Here is a 22,119-nt window from a genome sequence, read left to right as displayed (position 1 = left end):
CCCACACATGACCTTCATTCATTTTATTAGTATATGTAGCCATTTATTCCCTTTCAATAACGGAGTTAACACCCATGACAAACCACCAAGCCAAAAGCAATTACCTTGACTGTTTCTTACATGTTTCTATACTCCATAATTGATTCATCGTTCATCCATTCTGTAGAGTATAAAGCAAATATGAAAATAAAAAGGTTCAATTATGTAGATGATAGGTGGACCGATAGATATAGAATAGTCTAGATTCCAATATTTTAATTGCGTTCAAGTAAACAATAAATGATTAGAAATAAACCTTAGTGCTCATTATGTATTAAAACTCTGAATAGCATATTTATTGCTTGATTGATTCAAGCATTAAATTTAACTGATATAATGAATGCCTTGGAAACCAACACCAGTTAAAAATAATAAGAACCACGACAACCATTCCTATCTGTTTATACGCCCCCTCCTCAGCCAGGCAAGAGCTATATCTTTCTTCTAAACGAATCTTGCTTGGAAAGAACTATATTAATCTGAATCCTAGATTCAGGCACATTCTCAGCAATTGCCCACGCTTGTCCCACCTTTCTATAGGTATGTATTAACATAGTCACATATGGAGTCACTTATCTTGTGCTGTTTTAAAGAAATTGCACCAAGCCACAAAAAGAAAGTCAATCTAAGCATATTCACCATTCCCAAAATCTAAGAGCGTAAGTCTTATTTTCTTTATCTGGAGAGCAGTTTGGTAGAACTGGATTAATCACTCTCCTTGTTCCAGAACACATGCTCCTCATGGTCCATGCTTTCTCTTCTTTCAAATAATTGATTAATATATTTACTTGTTCTTTTATTCATTTTTAATAACATCATTAATATTTGTGAATCCACAGAAACAAGACAATATTAATGCCTGTCCATATGCTCCTTAGGCACAGAAAAAAGATCAGATGATTTTTTTCCTGTTTTTTTTTTTTAATTAAAAACATAGTGAAGATCGTTGGATTAATTGTAACTGGCCATGTGACACATTCTCAACAAAAGTCCATGTGTAAGCCCTCTTTCAATTACGTAGTTATTTAATTGATAATTAATTTTAAGTACATGTTTTGCTCTTCTTTTAGTAAAACAAAAAAACAACAACCCAACCCAGCAAAACAACATGGGTTCTTACATCCATTTATCTAAATTCTCTTTACCCAAAAGGGTCAGCTTTAATCCATTTATTTTACTGGAACGCAGTGCTTCAGAAATTTATTAACATTGATTTTTATATTATATATATTACATTACATACTCTCCTATTTGGACCAGAAATAACCCATTTTGTCTTTATTCATTTATTTGTTTCTTGATTTATTCATGCACTGATTTACTGAAAATACAATACTTAAAAGCCCAAGAGCAAACTCCTGAGTATTTTTAACTCCTAGAATAAACTCATTTCCCATAGAGACCAAAGAGAGGAATCTTCTTGTAATGGACCTCAGAGTTATAGGGTTTAATCAAAATCCTTGATTTCAGACACCCCAGGGTACTCATCATTGATCCATTTTTTTCTTCATTTATACCTTTGTTTATGGATCCATTCATTGATCCATCAACAGTGATTCATCAACAGTAATAAAATCAATGTCCATGACTTCAAAAAAAAAAAAAAAAACAAGAACAAGATCCTTGGATATGACCAAGGTCTATTTACAGACTCTTTTCCAATAAACTAAAAATATCCTTAGTAGTGGCCCTCAGTGAGGTATGTATGGGTCAATTAACATCCTTGCATCTTATTCCAACCGTCTGCCATCTTTCTGTGTACTCCTTCACCAAGGAGCTAGCCAATAGCACTTTGCATCAGAATACGAATGCGCTATATTGCATTCTCTAATATGGTCACTGTAAGCCACATGTAGCTACTGGGTACTTGAAATGGGGCTAGTGCAACTGAAGAGCTGAATTTAAAATTCACTGGACTTTAATTATTTTAGATTTAAATAGCCACATGTGGCTAGGGACAACCACATTCAACAGTGCAGTCGTAGATTTTAGTACTGGATACAAGTTGAAGCCAGACGCAGTGCAAAAATAAGATGGATTATTAATCTACTTTGAAAATGAATAAAATGTCTTCTGTCTTATTTTTAACCCCAATTGTACTGAATCAGGTTAATCATAATCTTTGCTTCATAGCACATTCATATCACTGATTTCTCTATGACTTCATTTAAATAATTCAGTGAACACTAATGAAAAATTCACCCCAATTGACAAGATCTTTTGCCTCTTCTTTACTTTAGTCATTAGGTTCCTTACCCAGAAAGATAACAGCCAAGATCTTCATCAGTAGAGACTGGTTAAATCAGCCATGGTCTCCATTCTGGAGTCAAGTGTCAATATTCAAAAGAATGAACAGTCCAGATTTAGATTGATTTAAAGGACAACAGTTGTGTGGTACAAAATTAATCAGGAAGCTGATTCACTTCTCACTGTCATCACTGATCCAAGAACATCACTCCTTTTTAATTTGCTGATTTAACTATAAATTTTAAATAATACAATGAACACTGTTGAGTTCATCACATAAAAATAAAAACTATTGCACATATCTGTCTACACACCCCTTATCCATATAGGCAAGAGCCTAGACAATCTTTTTTTTGAAGAACTCAATTTGTGTAGAAATAGATGACATTAAATTTGTGACTCATGGCATATTGTCACCAAGATCTATGCTTTCACCCTACTCATATGTTAATTCAATTGTTCATTGTTTTATTTATTCTTTTATGGAATGCCTTGTGGAATAGTTGATCATACATTCAAGTATACTAACACACACACCTATACACACACACACAAACAAAATGGTAAATCCATGAACAACCCAGAATAGAAATGCTCTTCATGTACAAGTGACTACATGCCCATAACCAAGTTAGGAAGAGAGGATCAGAAGTATAGATAAGGATTATTTTTGCTTCTTACTGGGCCACATTTTGCCCCCTTTTAAAAACTGTGATTAGCATTTAATCCACTCAAATGTAACAATTCATCAATATCTGGAAATTAACTAATATTAGACAGGAAACCTGAATAGCATTGTTTTGTCTCTACATGTCTACTACATTAGCCACAGAACTTTAAACATGAGATCTTTTTCCTTGTTTTTAATAAAACTCAATGAACAGAGGTACATTAATAATAACTCTGTTCATAAGGCACATTCTAATATGAACTATGCTCATTCTTTTTCCAATTAAACATTTAATGAATTATTTATGTATGCAATTTTTCCTTTTCTAAATACAAACAACCAACCAGCAGGCAACCACCTATATCAAACAAAGATGCTGAATCTTACATGCATCTGTCTACCCACTCCTTCCAAAAAAGGGGGCAACAGCCCTTACAAATAGATTTCACTGGAATTCAATGCCTCAGAAACGTGTAATAATCCCAGTTTCATTACCTACTCTCATAATTGGCCTATACCCAGGTTTCTTTATATTTACTCATTTATATATTTCTTCATGTATTCACTCATGATTTACTTACAAGAATTCAAGCTATTCCCATAAAGTGTGTATACCCATGATCAAGGTATTTGAACATTCAGAAATTCTGCTCTAAGCTCATTTCCATAGAGGAAAATATGAGGCCACTTTTAAATAATGGACCTCAGAGTCACAGATGGCTTTAATCAAAGTTTTTGATTCAGACACCCTCCAATCTCATCATTGGTCCAGACTTGGCACTCTTTTTCTTCATTCATTTCTATCTTCATTTTCCCAGGAATTACCAACTCCTGGAACAAGATAGTTGATAGTACTATGATCGGTCTCTAGACCGATTTCCCACAGAGCTTTTAGCCTAGATCTTAGTGTGAAACTTGCTTTGTATCAATACCATCATTAAAAATGTCCCAGGATTGGGCCATGTTTTAATTTGTCCAATTTTAAGCGCGGTGTAATTAACAACAAAAAACCACAATGGTTTTTCTAGAACACACACAATATGCTCCACCTTCTGAGAGCTTCCTTCTTCTAAACAGTTAATATAACCTGGATCTCTCTCAAAATGGTAACGCTTAAATCAACTGTGTTTAGAAACAATACGGAATAGCAAACAGTTCCAAAAATCAAGTACATGCCTTCCATCTTTAAAAACAAAAAATGCATCTCAGTTGTGCTGAAATGGGTTACTTCTACTCCTTGGCCCAGAACACATTCCCACCATTGGTCCTTACTTGGTGTTCTCAGATTTTCTTTTCGTGTGTATAGCCTTTTGTTCTATTCAACTACCTTAGTGACCACACATGAACAAACCATACAAACCAAGCACAAACTTTGATTGTTATTTGCCCCTTACCCACAGAAGTAACAGTCAAGAGCTTCTTCATTGGACAATGGTTAATCCAATGTGGAGCATTCGTTCAGGAGGATAAGATAGATTTTTTTAAAGAATAAAAAGTATACATTTAGATTTTTAAATAGAAATTGGTTCTGCATTAGTAGATTAATCATAAATATTGGTTTGTGCCACATTTTCATCAATACAACAGGATCATCCTTTGCCCCTACTGACTTATTCAATTTTTGGTAGGAATTAATACACTGAAGACCTTTTATAATCTTCTGCCCAACACTAAAAGAACTATAACTATTATGGATATCTGTCTATATAACCTACCAAATAGTAAAAAGTCCACAGAGTCATTCAGTGAGAAAACGTTAGCAAAATGGGTTGAATTTAAATTCTTCTTTCATGAAACGATCTGACCAATGAGCCGTACTGTACTTTAATTCTTGTGTTTTTCGATTAATCTATGTACTCACTTTTTACATAACTCTAAGGATAATTTAATTAGACACTCTTTTTTTGCCTACAAAAAACACAAAGTGGTAGAGCCATCAACTCCCCAAAACTAAATACTACTACATACAACTTTCTATCTCAGCACTGTCTGCACTGGTACAACTTGCTGCAGTGATCAAAACATTCTCTATTAGCACTACTCAGTGTGGTAGCCACTGGTCACATAGGGCTTGAAATGTGACTAGCGTTTCTGAGGAACTGAGTTTTTATTTTTCATTAATTTGGATTTAAGTGTTGACAGCAAGATGTACTTTAGAGAGTGGGTTTATATGATCCTTCCCCAAAGAAGGAGGGGCCCGTGGACTTGAAGAGGGTAAAACAGAGTTAGTCATGCTCCTTTATACATTATATATGCTCCTCACTGACCTATGATTTATGTTCTTTTAGATAACAGATGGTGATATAAAATCATTCTTTTACTCACTAATAATAATAGCACCGATAATGGTGAGCCCTAAGGATACTTCCCAAGAAGGCTGAGTGATACTAAATGTATCCATTGGCTTTTCACTCACAGAAATCATCAACAAAACACATTTACTTTTTTTTAAATAAAAATCAATGAACACAATTACTATATTCACCTTCTTGGTGTTCATGCTTAGACCTTTTCTAAGTTTCAACAGTTATTGAATAATGTCTTTTATTTTTTATTATTGATTGTATTAAATTATTGCTTATTAAAACTCATTTTACACTAATGGGTTTATCATGATTTGCTCTATTACAGTGGAATACATGTATTATATTACGTATTGTTGATTGCTATGTAATCATATGAGTTTTTTGTCCCTTTTTAAAATGAGATAGGCCACCAACTCACTGCCACTTCAGAACAACAACACTGATGTTCACAAATATCTATCTATACATTCCCAAAGGAGGAGCAGCCTTATACCATTTTATTTTAACTCAAAATTCCAAAAAGTTATATTAACAGTAATCCTTGGTTCATTAGCTCCTCTCATAATTAAATAAGGTACAACCCATCTCTTCACTTAAACTTTACTCATTCATCCATCGATTAACTTATAATAATACAATCCCTATCTGTGAACAACAACAAAAAAAATCAAGAACACGATTCTTGACTATTTCTAACTTCCTCTATAAGCACATTTCCCATAGATGCAATGGACCTCAGAGTTACAGACTGGGTTTAATCAAAAATTTTATTCAGATGCCCCACGCACACTCATCATTGATCCAGACTTGGTATTCTGTGCCTTCACTTAATATATTGTTCTTGACTTATTCCTTGACTCATTAATAATATGGTCAACGTGCAAGAGTTAGGAAAATAAGACCAACATCCTTGAAGAGATGAAGTCCATGAAAGTTTACTTCCTACAGAGCTACAAGACTAGTTCTCCTTGTGCCATGCACCGCAGCATTGCCAATATGAATCAATCCATTTCTTGGCATCATCCTAATTCCATTAGTCATTGGAATTAGTCCAAGGGACCTAATTCCATTAGTCCATTGGTCCCTGCTTGGGCCTCTTTCATCTAACATCCATACTTCAAAGACGGTACAGTGAACTGCCATTCTGTACCACAACTAAGGAAAAGGCAACATTTTCCATTTTCCTATGGTTCCCCACCCTTGCCGGGTTCACAGTCAATAATAATATCAACCAGTGGAGAAGTGTTTGAATCCACCGTGGAACAAAAATGAAATGGAATATTAAAATGTTTTGAAAATTGCTAACATGCCTTTCATCCTTTGTCCTAATGAATTCAGTAATGGCTGGAATGGATTAATCGTAATTCTGAATTCATAAACACATTTTAGTCTTCGGTCAATGCAAGATCACCTTTGAATTGTCCATGTATATGGCCACTTACTCTTTCCAAACATCTCAATGAATACCCGTGACTAAGCCCCGCAAGCAATACATGAACATTGATTATTGCTTACACTTATCTCTTCTGTCTTTCCCAAAGAGGTAAAAGGCAAGATCTTCACCATGAGATAATAATCAAATCTGGTAGAGTGTGTTCATTCTGAGGAGTAAAAAGCAAACTTTAAAAAGAATCAGTCTACATTTAACTATCCTAAATGATCAAAAATCAAGTAACCATAAACCTGAGTTTGCATACTTTCCTAAACATTGGAAAGACAGAGCTCTACTTAATATTTACTAATTTGTGGAATTTTTTTTATTTTAAATAATATAATGACCACCACTGAACCTAGCAGTAAACAGAAAAAAAAATTATCAGGAATATCTGTCTGTACCTGCCACCCATGTAGGTAAGAGCCAAGATCATCTTTTTTGTTGAAATTTATAAATAATCCAGTGAAGAAATGGGCAGAACACATGAGCAGACACTTCTCTAAAGAAGACACCCAGATGGCCAACAGGCACATGAAAAGATGCTCAATGTCACTCCTCATCAGGGAAATACAAATCAAAACCACACTGAGGTATCACCTCATGCCAGTCAGAGTGGCTACAATGAACAAATCAGGAGACCATAGATGCTGGAGAGGATGTGGAGAAAAGGGAACCCTCTTGCACTGTTGGTGGGAATGCAAACTGGTGCAGCCGCTCTGGAAAACAGTGTGGAGGTTCCTCAAAAAATTAAAAATAGATCTACCTTATGACCCAGCAATAGCACTGCTAGGAATTTACCCTAGGGATACAGGAGTGCTGATGCATAGGGGCACTTGTACCCCAATGTTTATAGCAGCACTTTCAACAATAGCCAAATTATGGAAAGGGCTTAAATTTCCATCAACTGATGAATGGATAAACAAGATGTGGTTTATGTACACAATGGAATACTACTTGGCAACGAGAAAGAATGAAATATGGCCTTTGTCGCAACGTGGATGGAACTGGAGAGTGTCATGCTGAGTGAAATAAGCCATACAGAGAAAGACAGATACCATATGGTTTCACTCTTATGTGGATCCTGAGAAACTTAACAGAAGACCATGGGGGATGGGGAAGGAAAAAAGAAAGTTAGAGAGGGAGGGAGCCAAACCATAAGAGACTCTTAAAAACTGAGAATAAACTGAGGGTTGATGGGGGGGGGGGGGTGGGAGGGAGAGGAAAGTGGGTGATGGGCATTGAGGAGGGCACCTGTTGGGATGAGCACTGGGTGTTGTATGGAAACCAATTTGACAATAAATTGCATATTTAAAAACTTTATTCCAGAAAAAAAAAGAAAGAAATTTATTTGTGCAGCACTGGATACCTGGGAGATTCCATTCAGGGCACAATCTCACCAGTGATCCAAATCTGACCCTACTTAATATATTTATTAATTCACTCACTAATTATCCTATTTAATTACTCACGGGATAGTAAGATCATCCCTTCATTTTTCTAAAAGAATCCCCAAAATTAAACAACCATCAAAACAGAAGCAAAATGCTCACTATTTACAAATGTCTACATGCACCAGCAGAAAGGCCTAGAACTCTTTTCCTTCCTATGGATATGAGTTGGGTAAAACATGACACATCATGACCTTTAAATTCAACTGCATGCTTTCCTTTAATGTATTGTTGGCTGACTTAAAAAAACACTGAGATCTAAATGCATATGCATTTGTTCACTTATAATTATACTTCAATATGTGTCAGCCCACCCACACTGGAGAAGTACCTTGAATAATATTTACATTTGTCCTTATGTCATTACCCGGAAGAATACCGAACTGATTCTTTAGTGTTTGTTTGCTTACACAAAACTGCCTAAGAAGACTGCATTAATCATGAGTGTGGCCGTATGAAACAGTATCACCATGCTCTCTCTCTCAATTAGATAGTTTATTCAATCAACTATTTATGTAAATGTATTTTCCTTTCCTTAATAGAATGATCAATTCGCAATGTGCCTCAACACAGAACAAACCATTGACTCTTAGGCACAGTTGACCATATGCCCCTCACCAAAGTGATAAAAGCCTTAACTGCTAATTTATTAGGGCTAAGAATCTCAAAATTGTTGTAATAATGATCCCTGTTTCATTGTGTGCCCTAAAAGTAGTGCATGCATATCCTTCTTACTCTTTATTCATTGATGTATTTCTTTATTCATGGGCTAATTGTATTATAATAATGCAATTCATACCCCAAACCACAAAAGCCCACGAATGAGATGCTGAAGGCTTTTATTTCCCACGAAGAGAATAATAAGGTGTTCCTTTGTAATGGACCTCAGAGTTGCAGATGGGTTTAATCAAAATTCTTATTTCAGAAACCCCATGACATTCATCACTGGTCCATGCTAGGAAAATTTTTTTTGTTTATTGATTCATTTTCTGATTCACAAATAATAATAACACAATCACAAAATCCCAAAAACAAGATCCTTGAATTTTAGGCTTTTCTCCTGCAGAGCTAATAAACGTAAAGAAAGAAATAATATGAAACTGCTCTGAAAACAAATTAAATAACATTATATTTTCTTCTAAAATTACCTCTGCGGTGCTGATTTAGATTACACATAATTTTGGGTCTATACTACATTCCCATCATTGATCCATACTTAGGAGTGTTTTATTTATTTGTGTGTGTGTGGTGCACAATTATTTGCTTCGAAACTCTTCAGGTGACATCCGTGAACAACCCATCCAAACAAAGAATGTAAACTAAGGGACTTACTTAAATTATTCTTCATGCTCCTGGTTCACTACAATAACTCCTTACTAAATGACTGAGTCAGCTATGCTATTGTTCACTCTGGGTAAGAAAAAGCCGACTAAGGCTACATTCAAAAAAATGTTTAATAGCTGTTCATCAGGCAGAGCTAGATAGCAATAAACTTTGGCTCCAGCATCCTATTCTTTATTAAACCGTATGGAATTCTTACTTATAAATAATACAATAAACACGATCAAGTCCAACACCTAGCCCAAGATTAAGAGCTATAACGATTACAAATCTCCACCTGTATCAATGCCTATTAAGAGACGGTTATCTCATAGATTACTGACTGATGCAAACACTTCCCCTTCTCTTAGCTTAAAAACTCCCCAGCAAACTACAGACACTCAAGACACTGGGTCTTAACTGCAGATACTAGTATGTTCCATATAAAAGAGGATTACCGAGTGAGCCTTGCCTTTTTCCTTCAGAATTGTATCGATATTAACAGCATTTGCTGCACTCTGCTAATTGTTCCATGAGGAGGCTTTTAGCATCTCATGTATTCATTTCTTTCTTTACTCTTTCTTTACTCATGCATTGATTCACTTGAAATAACATAATCCGTATCCATGAACCACAAAAGCCTGGGGCAAGCTTATTGAATTTTCCTAACTTCCACTATTAGCTAATTTCTACAGAGGAGATCGACTGGTCCTATTCCTGTAACGGACCTCAAAACTGCACAGAGGACTTCATCAAAGGTGTTGATTCAGGTAATTCCACCGATACTCATCATTGATCTGGGCACAGCTTTCGAGTTCTTCGTTCATTTATGCCTTCTTGCAAGGATTCATTCATAGATTCATGAATCCGAATTACACACTCAATACCCTTTAATGACACAAAACTGAGAACAAAAGCCTTACATCCAACCGAGATCTGCTCACCACCCCCATTCATGGAAAGCGAACGGTCACTCGCTTTTCATAGTGAACCTCTGTTTTGCACACAGGGATTAATCAGGACGCTCCCTTCATATCAGTCCCTTACTTAGGGACTGGTGACCACCTTCTCCTTTCTCCCTTGACTTGCCCATACAGTAAAGCTAGTGTCATTAACACCCACAGACCTGTCATCTTAACCCACAACTGACAAAACTGACATCTGCCATCTTTCGGGGTGCTCCAGCCTCAGAGAGTTAACAGCTAAGATCTTCCCCAGTGAAGGTATGTTTTAGGCAAATGGGACAAGAGCATGAGTTGAGAAGGCAGACTGCTTTGAGAATATGTGAGAGGCCCCCCCCATCACTTTAGCAACAGCTCTTAGTTGGGATGAATCAAAGTAATCATAAATTTTAGTTTGTGACACATTCTAGACTTGGGGCTCATGACTGGCATGCCTGAATTTCCTACATTGTTTAACTATTTATTTCATTGAAATAATTTAGTGGGCTCCCATAAATAAACCCCATCTAAGCCTTAAACGCAAACACTGATATTTACTTACCTCGGTCTTTATGTTTCTCAGTCCCAGAATTCACAGCCATGTCTTCACGATCATAGAACGATTAAATCAGCTGTGTGTTCATTCTATGAACAAAGGAAAAAGGGGGGAGGGAAGCCAATTTGTAAAAACAATGAAGACAGAGTGCGCTTTTTTAAATTGAAATGTGCCAAGAGGAACCGTTAATCAGAAGCCCTACTTCATATCACATTCTTACCAATTTCTCAAGGGTGGTACTCTTACTGAGTTAAGCTTCTACTAGTTGATAGGAATACTATTGAATTCATCGCTCAACACAAAATAAAAACTATTAACAATCAGAGACATCTGACTTTCTTTGCTACCTACATAGGAAAAGCCGCGATCATCTTTTTATTGGACTTGGCTGTGTAGAATTTAACATATTTGTTTCCTGGCACAATCTCCCAGTCCTCCACTACATGCACTTATGGACATTCATGGATTCACTCACTCACTGGTTTATTTTATTATTCAGGGAATAACAATACCATTTTTCTAACGGAAACTCAGAATGGTCAAACACCAGCCCGGAACCAAATTACCACAACTTGGAAAGGTCCAGATGCACCTTGCAAAAAATGGAAGAGCCTAAAATTGTTCCTAGAATATTTGTCATTGGCAAACTAAGATGAATCGGTATCCTCGTATTAAAACACGCGTTCCTAATTGGTCCATAGTCTGCTGACTTTTAAAAAATAGATCGAGACATAAAATTACACCGTCTTGCTGTTACACAAAATCACGAGTATCTGTGATCAGATCCACTGGACAAGAAGACTGAGCCAAATTTAGGTCACAGTCACCACTGTCAATAACATACTTGCTTCTTTTTTATTGTTTTAATGAAAATCAGTTTAAAAAAGAGTAATGATGAGTGTTGTCATATAAATCATTCTCATCGCTGGCCTCTGCTTGGCTCTCAATTGTGTGGTTATTATAGAGTCAGTGTGTTGCCATTTCCTTAATAAAAGAATCCCTCCGCAACCCTTGAACAACCAGCAAACATTGTTGAGTATTATGTACAAGTGACCATATACTCCTTTCATGACCATTTCTTGGAAGTCGGAGTTTCAAATTTTCATATGACTACCCCATGTTGCATTACTTCCCTTAATAAGCGTATAAGTTGTCCTCTTTTTTTCATTCACTGATACATTTTATTTATTTGTGAATCGATTCTATAAAAAAAAAAAATACAATCCAGGGCGCCCAGGTGGCTCTGTCGGTTAAGCATCCAACTTCAGCTCACGTCATGATCTCACGGTTTGTGGGTTTGAGCCCCGCGTCGGGCTCTGTGCTGACAGCTTGGAGCCTGGAGGCTGCTTAGGATTCTGTGTCTCCCTCTCTCTCTGCCCCTCCCCACTTGCACTCTGTTTCTCTCTCTCTCTCTCTCAAAAGTAAATAAATGTTAAAAATTTTTTTAAATAATAATAATAATAAAATACAATCCATCTCCAAGAACCACAAAAGGTAACATGTGCTCCTTTCCCGCAGAGGGGAAATAACTACGTGTCTCTTTGTAATGGACCTCAGAGTTGCATATGGGTTTAATCAAAACTCCTGTTTCAGATACCCCATGGTACTCATCATTGGTCCAGGCACGTTTTTCTTCCTTTATATCTTCATTGATTGGTTGACTGATTGATCCATGAATACAACACTAGCATAAAGTTCCAGGGTAAGATCTTCGCATTAATGGCTCTTTCCCCATAAAGCAAATAAACTAAATCTCCTTTTACAATGGACCTCAGAGAATACGTGTCGTCAGTTAATATCCATGCTTCATACCAAACCCACATTCACCACTGGTCCTTCTGTGGCTTTCTTCTATTTAATTGAGCAGCAGGCAGATGTTTATTAAGAGTAGAAGATCAGAAAGGAAGAACAGTATGAAAGCTGTCTTTCAGAGAGGGGACACTTGAAAGCGAATGCCCCTGATTTCCCCATGAAGATGGCTCAGTGAAAAGTGATGACACCACACCATCTTTATTCACATCTCAAAACAAAGCATTCTACTTGCTTACAGGTTGCAACGCAAAACAGTTATCAGCCGGGACTATCCCAATACGGAAATGGTTAAGTCCTCTGGGGAGGGAAATAAACTGCAATATTAAATACTTCTGAAAATGAATGAAATGATGGTTTTTTTAATCACTTCATTGGTGCCAAATTAGATTAAACGTAGTTTTTGATTCATGACATAGTCCCATCACCGGCCCATATTTGGAGATTTGTATTACTTTTATAGACATTGATTCTTTTGCTATACCACTAAACACTCATCATCCAAAGCATCCCAACCAAGGATGGGAACTGTGAGTGTTACTTACACTTGTCTCTACATCTGTCTAGCTCTACCTACAGAGCTAACTGCCAATATTTTGTTTCTTAGAAAATGAATACATCTGCTGTCTCATGGTCATTCTGTGAAGGAAAAAGTACAATTAATCTAGATTTTTAATGCATGTGAATTAGGTGGAACTAGAATAAACTTGGGCACTTCTTCATTAGTCTAGCATTTTACCTTCACTTTTAAATAATGTATTAGCCACTGTCAACTACACGACACAGGAATAAGCATATCGAAAGTATCTATATCGTAATAGTGTTAAGAGAATACAAGATAACTTTAATGGATGTTGCCTTTGCAGAACTGGTTACGTTTAAATCTTTATTTTACATTCTGTGGGATGACTCATGCCTGATCCCATTTTATATGCTCACTTATTTATTCACTTAATCATTTATTTACTTACTTATGGGATGATTTAACCATACACTCATTATATAAAGAAAGTCAAAATGGTAAACCAGAACAGAAATTAATCCAGAACAGAAATACTATTCAATGCAATGATATACACGTCCCTTACCAAAGATGGGAGTAGAACAGGAATTTTTTTTCTTTCTACAAACATCAGTAGCGAAAACCCAAATCAATCATTGTTATTGTCTCATAAAACATGCTCCTCATTGATCTGTGCTGTCTCTTATTTTAAATAATTAAGATAGGATTTTATTCACTTATGCAGTTATAACGACACATCAAAATTTGTGAATGCAAAGACTTAGAAACAAATCCTGAGTGATACTAACATCCATCTATCTGCTTGGTAGTCACAAAAATAATTGACAAGATCATTTTGAGTTTTGATAAAATTTAGTGAACACAATCAGATCAATCCTAATGTTTCTCATATGACACATTGTCGACATGTGTCCATAACTGCTTCTTATTCAATGAGATATATACTTAATCAATTATCCACTTATGTTAATCTTTCCTGCTTCCTGAAAAACAAACAAACGAAAATGACAGCCAGAGCAGTGCTTGGAGGGAAATTTATAACATTGAATGCATATGTCACAAATGAAGACCTAAGTGTGTGTTGATGGATGAATGCATAAAGAAACTATGGAACAGAAGTACAATGGAATATTATTCAGCCTTTGAAAGGGAGATCCTGTCATTTGCAACAAAAATGAGCACCTCAAAGGCGTTATGCTAGGTGAAATAAGCCAGAAAAAGAAAGAAACCTGTTGCGTGATTTCACTTATATGAGGAATCTAAAAAAGTTGAATTCACAGAAGCCGAAAGCAGACTGGCAGTTACCAGGAGCGGGGAGGGGGAGGAAAGGGAGATGCTGGTCAAGGGTACAAAGTTGCTATTACGTAAGATGAAAAAGTTCTAGAGATTTAATGTACTGCATCATGACTATAGCTGATAACATCGTATGGTGTACTGGAAAATCTGCTGAGAGAGTAGATTTCAGGTGCTTTTATCACGAAAATAAAAAAGTAAAAAAAAAGAATAACTATGTGAGGAGATGCATGTGTTAGCTTGAGGGTAGTAACTATTTCACTATGTACATGTATATCAATATCAAAACATCATATTGTCCAACTCAAATATACATTATTTCTTTTTTTTTATTTTAGTGAGAGAGAGCATGCAAGTGGAGGAGAGGGGCAAAGGGAGGGAAGAGAAAGAGACAGAGAGAGAGAGAGGGAGAGAGAGAGAGAAAGAGAGAGAGAGAGAGAGAGAGAGAGAGAATCTTAAGCAGTCTCCATGCTCAGCACGGAGCCCAATGTAGAGCTCGATCCCACAACCCTGGGATCATGACCTGAACCGAAATCCAGAGTCAGATGCTCAACCTACTGAGCTCCCCAGACACCCCTACAATTTTTATTTAAAGAAAAGAAGAAAGATTTAAAATCAGCAATCTAAGTTTCTACTAAAAAAAAAAAAACTAGAAAAAGGACAAATCGAATACAAAGAAGAAGAAAAGAAACAACAATAATTAGAGCAGAAATAGGAAATAGGAATAGGAAATAAATTAACAGAGAAAATCCATGAATCAAAAAAATTGTTCTTTGAAGAGACCAATAAAATTAATAAGCCTCTAGCCACACCAAAAGGAAAGAGAAAGAAAGAAAGAAAGAAAGAAAGAAAGAAAGAAAGAAAGAGGGAGGGAGGAAGGAAGAAGGAAGGAAGGAAGGAAGGAAAGAAAGAGAGAAAGAAAACAAAAGTGAGTGTAAGAGAAAGAGAGGGGACACAACTGAGCAGGGAGAAGGGCAGTCCTTCCCAGGTGACCAGCAAGCACAAGATAGAGAACATGGTGACAAGCACCTACTACTTAAAAGATGTTTGGGGCAGAAATCACTAACTTTTTGTGGGCTTAACTCTAAGTGGTTTTTCCCAGACACTCTAATGGTGTCTGGGAAAAGTAAAGCAGGAACTTAGGGCAAACATCCTAAACTCAAGTTCTTATCTAAACCAAACTCTGAGGCTCCTGGGTGACTCAGTCGGTTAAGCATCTTAACTCTTGATTTCAACTCAGGTCATGATCTCACGGTTCATGAGTTAAAGCCCCGCATCGGGCTCTGTGCTGACCATCCAGAGGCTGCTTGGGATTCTCTCTCTCTGTCTCTCTCTCTCTCTCTGCCCCTCCCTCCCCACAAATGCTCAAACTCTGAGTGTGAGCAGGATTATCATACTGTAAAATGCCAAGCGGCAAATAAGAAAAACAAAAGATATTTTTCCCTCAAAAGATGTTTTTTTCATCTCATCACATCAATAGATGAGAAAAAGCACATTTGACAAACTATGACACGCGTTCATGATTTAAAAGAAACCTCTCAGCAAACTAGGAATAGAAAGTAATTTCCTCAACTTGACAAACAATATCTACAAATAACCTACAGCTAACATACTTAATGGTAAGAAATTAGAAGGCTTCCCACTGAGATGTAAAGCAAAGATGTTCCCTCTCAACACTACTTTACAACATTGTACTGGAAGTTGTAACTTGCAGTACAAGAATAAGAATAAAGAAAGAAGAGATATACTATGTAAGAATAAGAGTAAGAGAAATAAATAAAAGGTATATTATTAGTGAAGGAACAAATGAAACTGTGTTTGTTGACAGATTACATGGTCATCAATGTAGAAAATATATATATATAAGTCTTTCATTTTCTTAGATACCAGCAAAGAACAAGCAGGATTTGAAATTAAAAATACAATATGATGCACAGAGGGAACGTGGGTGATGGGCACTGAGGAGGGCACCTGTTGGGATGAGCACTGGGTGTTGTATGGAAACCAATTTGACAATAAGAAATAAAAATAAATAAATAAAAATTAATAAAATAAAAAATTTAATAAAATAAAAAATAAATAAAAATTAAATAAAAAAATACAATACTATTTACAATAGTACCAATAAAATTAAATATGCAGTTATAAACCCAACAAAACATATGAAGGAAAACATCAAAACTCTGATGAAAGTAATCAAAGAGTTAACTAAATAAATGGACAGGTATTCAATGTTCATGGATAGGAAGATTCAGTATGATTGAGATGTCAGTTCTTTCCAATGCAATTTATAGATTCAAAACAATCCCAATCTAAAACAATAAAACTCCTAAAAGTTAACAGGAGAAAATCTAGATGACCTCAGGTTTGGTGATGACTTTTCACCAAAGACACAATACAGGAAAGAAATAATTGATGAGCTTGACTTCGTTAAAATTAAGAGTTTCTGTTCTGCAAATAAACTGTCAAGATAACAAAATACAAACCGCAGACAGAGAAAAAATATTTATAAAAGATATATCTGATAAATGACTTTTATCCAAAACACACAAAGAACCCTTAAAAAAAAGAGGGGCGCCTCAGAAAAGAGAGGCTCGGTCGGTTAAGCAGCCAACTTCAGCTCAGGTCATGATCTCGCAGTCTGTGAGTTCGAGCCCTGCGTCAGGATCTGTGCTGACAGCTCAGAGCCTGGAGCCTGCTTCGGATTCTGTGTATGTGTCTCTCCCTCTCTGCCCCTACCCCACTTGCTCACTCTCCATCTCTCAAAAAAATGAATAATGTTAAAAAAATTAAAAAAAAAAAAGAAACAACCTGATTTAAAAATGAGTCAAAGAATGTGAACGCAAGCTGGTGCAGCCACTCTGGAAAACAGTATGGAGATTCCTCAAAAAAGTAAAAATAAAACTACCCTATGACCCAGCAATTGCACTAGTAGGCATTTATCCAAGGGATACAGGTGTGCTGTTTCAAAGGGACACACGCACCCCCATGTTTATAGCAGCCCTATCGACAATAGCCAAAGTCTGGAAAGAGCCCAAATGTCCATCAGCAGATGAATGGATAAAGAAGATGTGGTATACACACACAATGGAGTATTACTTGGCAATCAAAAAGAATGAAATCTGGCCATTTGCAACTATGTGGATGGAACTGAAGGGTATTATGCCAAGTGAAATTAGTCAGAGAAAGACAAAACTCATATGACTTCACTCATATGAGGACTTTAAGAGACAAAACCGATGAACATAAGGGAAGGGAAACAAAAATAATATAAAAACGGGGAGGGGGCCAAAACAGAAGAGACTCATAAATATGGAGAACAAACTTAGGGTTACAGGAGGACTTGTGGGAGGAGGGATGGGCTAAATGGCTAAGGGGCATTAAGGAATCTACTCCTGAAATCACTGTTTCACTGTATGCTAACTAATTCGGAGGTAAATTTTTAAAAAACAAAAAACAAAAACTTAAAAGAAGAAAACAAAAAGATACAAGATTCCAGTTATAACTATTAGGGTTACAGTGTACAATTCAAGGTCTATACCTAATGCTGTTGTGTAATATGTAGGGAAGTTGTTAAGACTAAATGCTAAGAATTCTCTTCATAAGAACAAATTTCTTTTCCTTTCCTTTTTTAAAATAGTATTTCTATGAGAAGATGATTGTTAGCTAAACCTACTATAATCATTTCACAATATATGTTAATTAAACCATCAAAAAAAAAAGAAAAAAATGAGTCAAAGAATGTAACAAACACCTCTCTAAAGAAGATACATATGAAAAGATTCGCCACATCGTATGTCATCAGGGAAATGCAAATTAAGACAACAATGAGATTCCACTACCTACCTATTACAATAGGTGTTTGGCAGTTTCTTTCAAAACTAGACATGTTCTTACCACGTGATCCAGCAATCACACTCCTTGGTATCTACCCAAAGGGGCTGAAAACTAATATCTGCACAAAAACCTGCACGTGAATGTTTACAGCAGCCTTATTCATAATTGCCCAAATTTGGAACACCCAAAATGGCCTCCCGTAGGTGAATGGAAAAATAAACTGCTATAATCTTCTGACAGAAGATTATCCAGTGCTAAAAAGAAATGAGAAATGAAAAGACATGGAGGAATCTCAAGGGTATATTCTAAAGTGAGGGAAGACAATATGAAAAGGCTACATAGTAGTGATTCTAATTACACGACATTCTGGAAAAGGCAAAACTCTGGAGACAGTAGAAAGATCAGAGGTTGCCAGGGGTTAGAGAGGACAGAGGGGTGAACAGGCAGAGCCCAGGAGATTTTTAGTGAAATAGTCTGTGTGATACCTTCATGTTGGGTTCATGTCATTGCACATTTGTCCAAAGCCACTGAAATTACAACCAAGAGTGCATTCTAGTCAAACTATGGACTTTGGGTGATAATGATGCATCAGTGTAGGTTCATCAATTGTAACAAATGTACCACCGTGGTGGGGGATGTCAGTTGATAGTGGGAAGGTTATGCACGTGCGGGGCTTTGGGGATTATGGGAAATCTCTGTATGCTCCATCCAATTTTGTCATGAACCTAAAAACTGCTCTAAAAAATAGTCTTTTAAACCCAGCAGTAGCACTGCTAGGAATTTACCCAAGGGATACAGGAGTACTGATGCATAGGGGCACTTGTACCCCAATGTTTATAGCAGCACTCTCAACAATAGCCAAATTATGGAAAGAGCCTAAATGTCCATCAACTGATGAATGGATAAGGAAATTGTGGTTTATATACACAATGGAGTACTACGTGGCAATGAGAAAGAATGAAATATGACCCTTTGGAGCCACGTGGATGGAACTGGAGAGTGTGATGCTAAGTGAAATAAGCCATACAGAGAAAGACAGATACCATATGTTTTCACTCTTATGTGGATCCTGAGAAACTTAACAGAAACCAATGGGGGAGGGGAAGGAAAAAAAAAAGAGGTTAGAGTGGGAGACAGCCAAAGCATAAGAGACTCTTAAAAACTGAGAACAAACTGAGGGTTGATGGGGGGTGGGAAGGAAGGGAGGGTGGGTGATGGGCATTGAGGGCGACACCTGTTGGGATGAGCACTGGGTGTTGTATGGAAACCAATCTGACAATAGATTTCATATATTAAAAAAAAATAGTCTTTTAAAAAAGGAGGCAACACGTGTGCGTGTGTGTGTACGCGCACACACGAACACACACACACACACACAACTAAAACAAAAACAAAAACTCTGCTACCAGAGGACATTTGCCAATGTCCGGAGACATTTTTGATTGCCACAACTGGGAGGGAGGGGTTAATACTGACGTCTAGCACAGCCCATGAGGTTACTCCACATTCTACTACATACGGGACCACCTTCCCAACAATGAATTATCCAGCCCAAAACGTCAGTCATGAAGGGCTGAGAAAATCCTGCTGCACCCTCTTCAAAATAAGTGGTTGAGACATGAATGCAATATACATTCACTCACAATATCATCAATAGCTACGAACATGCAAACTGGATTAGAAACTTGTATGGAATTAACAGCTGTTCATATGCTCATTACTCCCAGATATAACCAACCAGATCCTATTTTCTTGCAAACAGCACCTTGAAGACAACGCAGAACAACACAACGCTGCTTTCCGGTACTTATCTCTCCATGTTCCTGACCCACATAGGTATCAGATTTAATCAATTTATGTTGGAACTGAGTGCTTCAGAAAATATTAATAATAATATTATACATTCTCATAATTAAGCCACATGCGGCTCTCCTTGTCTTTATTTATAAATTTATTTATTCGTTTATCAATTCACTTCTACCAACACAATCCAGACCTATGAACCTTCATAACCTAAGAGCAAAATCCCGAATATTACTAACCTCTACTGTAAGCTGATTTACCATATAGGCATTAACTAGGTCTCTGACCTCAGAGATACAGGGTTTAATCAAAATCATTGATTCAGACACCCCAGGATACTCATCATTGGTCCAAACTTGGCAACATTTCCTCCATTCATTAATACCTTTGTTTATTGATTCCCTCATTAAGTCACTAATAATAACAAAGGCAAGGACGTGAATTTTGACTACAACCTACTACAGTCTCTAGGCTCCTTACCCACAAAGGTAAAAACTAAAATTCTCATTACTGTCGAATAATTCAATCAGCTATAGCATTTTGTTCTGTAGATATTAAAATACACTTTTTGTAAAGAACGAACCAGCATAGACACCTTTTTTTAATGGGCTGGAGTCATGAGGTACTCGATTAATCATAACTTTAGTTGCTATCACGTTCTCATTATTGACTCAAAAAGGACACTATTTTTTATTTACTGACTTATTTACTGTCCATCTGTATACTCCATAACCACATGATTCGCAGCCTCATTATTCTTTTTTAAGGTTCCGTATTCACACATGGCTAAGAGTATCCCATGAAGCATTGGTCTAAGATTTACCCTACTTTATACATTCACTGATCCACTCATGTTGTTCTCTTAATTACTCAAAGCATAATTTGATCATCTACTCTTTTTTTTTAAAGAAAAAGAGTAAAACCCACCAGTACTCCAGAACTGAAATACCATGTCATGCCATTGCTGATACCCACTTGTCCAAAGTGGGATTAAGTCTAGATTTCTTCCTCTTCATCTAAAATGGTTTAGTCATTATATTGTTTCATGACACCTACTCCTCTGCCTTCTTTTAAATAACTGACCAAACTGGGGCGCCTGGGTGTCTCAGTCGGTTGAGCGTCCGACTTCAGCTCAGGTCATGATCTCGCAGCTTGTGAGTTCAAGCCCCGCATCAGGCTCTGCGCTGACAGCCCAGAGCCTGGAGCCTGTTTCAGATTCTGTGTCTCCCTCTTCTCTCTGTCCCAACCCACTCGCATTCTGTCTCTGTCTCTCTCAAAAATAAATAAACATTAAAAAAAATTTTTTTCATAAAAAAATAAAAAATAAATAAATAACTGACCAATATATGAACTCATTTGTTCATCGACTTTTAACGATGCATTCAAAGTGAATGCAAGCGAAGACGCTGGATAAGAACATTGACTAATACTAGTATCTGTCCTTACGTCACTGTCCACAGATATAACCTGTTAGAGTCTTCTTTATTTTTTTAAATAATACTATATTCTCAGTATTAGTCCTTGCTTGGCTTTCTTTCCATTAGGCACTTATGTAAGCAATTGTTGGTAATGTCGAGGATTTGCTCCTTTTCTTTTTTTTTCTTTTTTTTTTAATTTTTTTTTAATATTTACTTATTTTTGAGACAGAGACAGAGCATGAACAGGGGAGGGGCAGAGAAAGAGGGAGACACAAAATCTAAAGCAGCTCCAGGCTCCGAGCTGTCAGCACAGAGCCCGACGTAGGACTCGAACTCACGAACTGTGAGATCATGACCTGAGCTGAAGTCGGACGCTTAACCGACGGAGCCACCCAAGTGCCCCGGATTTGCTCCTTTTCTAAATAGAACCAACAACCAGCTAGCTACCACCAATCTGAAACAACAGGGACTCTC

At 36.7% G+C, this 22,119-nt stretch overlaps 1 long non-coding RNA gene and 6 other non-coding genes across 43 annotated transcripts in view; all 7 read right to left on the bottom strand.

Moving 5' to 3' along the window:
* LOC106989217 (uncharacterized) overlaps positions 1-22,119 on the bottom strand; it is a 112,635-nt gene that overhangs the window by 65,193 nt on the left and 25,323 nt on the right. For 32 of the 37 annotated variants that reach the window (XR_008299681.1, XR_008299703.1, XR_008299686.1 and 29 more), the window contains 2 exons: positions 10,969-11,051; positions 121-2,518 (listed from right to left, as the gene is read on the bottom strand). This is a non-coding gene — a long non-coding RNA (uncharacterized LOC106989217). Of the gene's footprint in view, positions 1-120; positions 2,519-6,777; positions 11,052-22,119 lie in introns of all 37 variants that reach the window. The other 5 variants (XR_008299689.1, XR_008299680.1, XR_008299694.1 and 2 more) reach the window with 5 other exon arrangements.
* LOC113601657 (small nucleolar RNA SNORD113/SNORD114 family) lies at positions 1,465-1,537 on the bottom strand. The gene has a single exon (XR_003422947.1). It is a non-coding gene; the product is annotated as a small nucleolar RNA SNORD113/SNORD114 family (small nucleolar RNA).
* LOC113601653 (small nucleolar RNA SNORD113/SNORD114 family) lies at positions 3,654-3,727 on the bottom strand. Its single transcript, XR_003422943.1, has one exon. It is a non-coding gene; the product is annotated as a small nucleolar RNA SNORD113/SNORD114 family (small nucleolar RNA).
* Positions 5,991-6,066, bottom strand: LOC113601661 (small nucleolar RNA SNORD113/SNORD114 family). The gene has a single exon (XR_003422951.1). It is a non-coding gene; the product is annotated as a small nucleolar RNA SNORD113/SNORD114 family (small nucleolar RNA).
* LOC113601660 (small nucleolar RNA SNORD113/SNORD114 family) lies at positions 9,024-9,098 on the bottom strand. Its single transcript, XR_003422950.1, has one exon. It is a non-coding gene; the product is annotated as a small nucleolar RNA SNORD113/SNORD114 family (small nucleolar RNA).
* On the bottom strand, positions 12,509-12,583 carry LOC113601658 (small nucleolar RNA SNORD113/SNORD114 family). Its single transcript, XR_003422948.1, has one exon. It is a non-coding gene; the product is annotated as a small nucleolar RNA SNORD113/SNORD114 family (small nucleolar RNA).
* Positions 20,509-20,580, bottom strand: LOC113601663 (small nucleolar RNA SNORD113/SNORD114 family). Its single transcript, XR_003422953.1, has one exon. It is a non-coding gene; the product is annotated as a small nucleolar RNA SNORD113/SNORD114 family (small nucleolar RNA).

This window comes from Acinonyx jubatus, chromosome B3, assembly GCF_027475565.1.
Source record: "Acinonyx jubatus isolate Ajub_Pintada_27869175 chromosome B3, VMU_Ajub_asm_v1.0, whole genome shotgun sequence".
Classification (NCBI taxonomy): domain Eukaryota; kingdom Metazoa; phylum Chordata; class Mammalia; order Carnivora; family Felidae; genus Acinonyx; species Acinonyx jubatus.
This window is presented reverse-complemented; position numbering and strand designations above follow the sequence as displayed.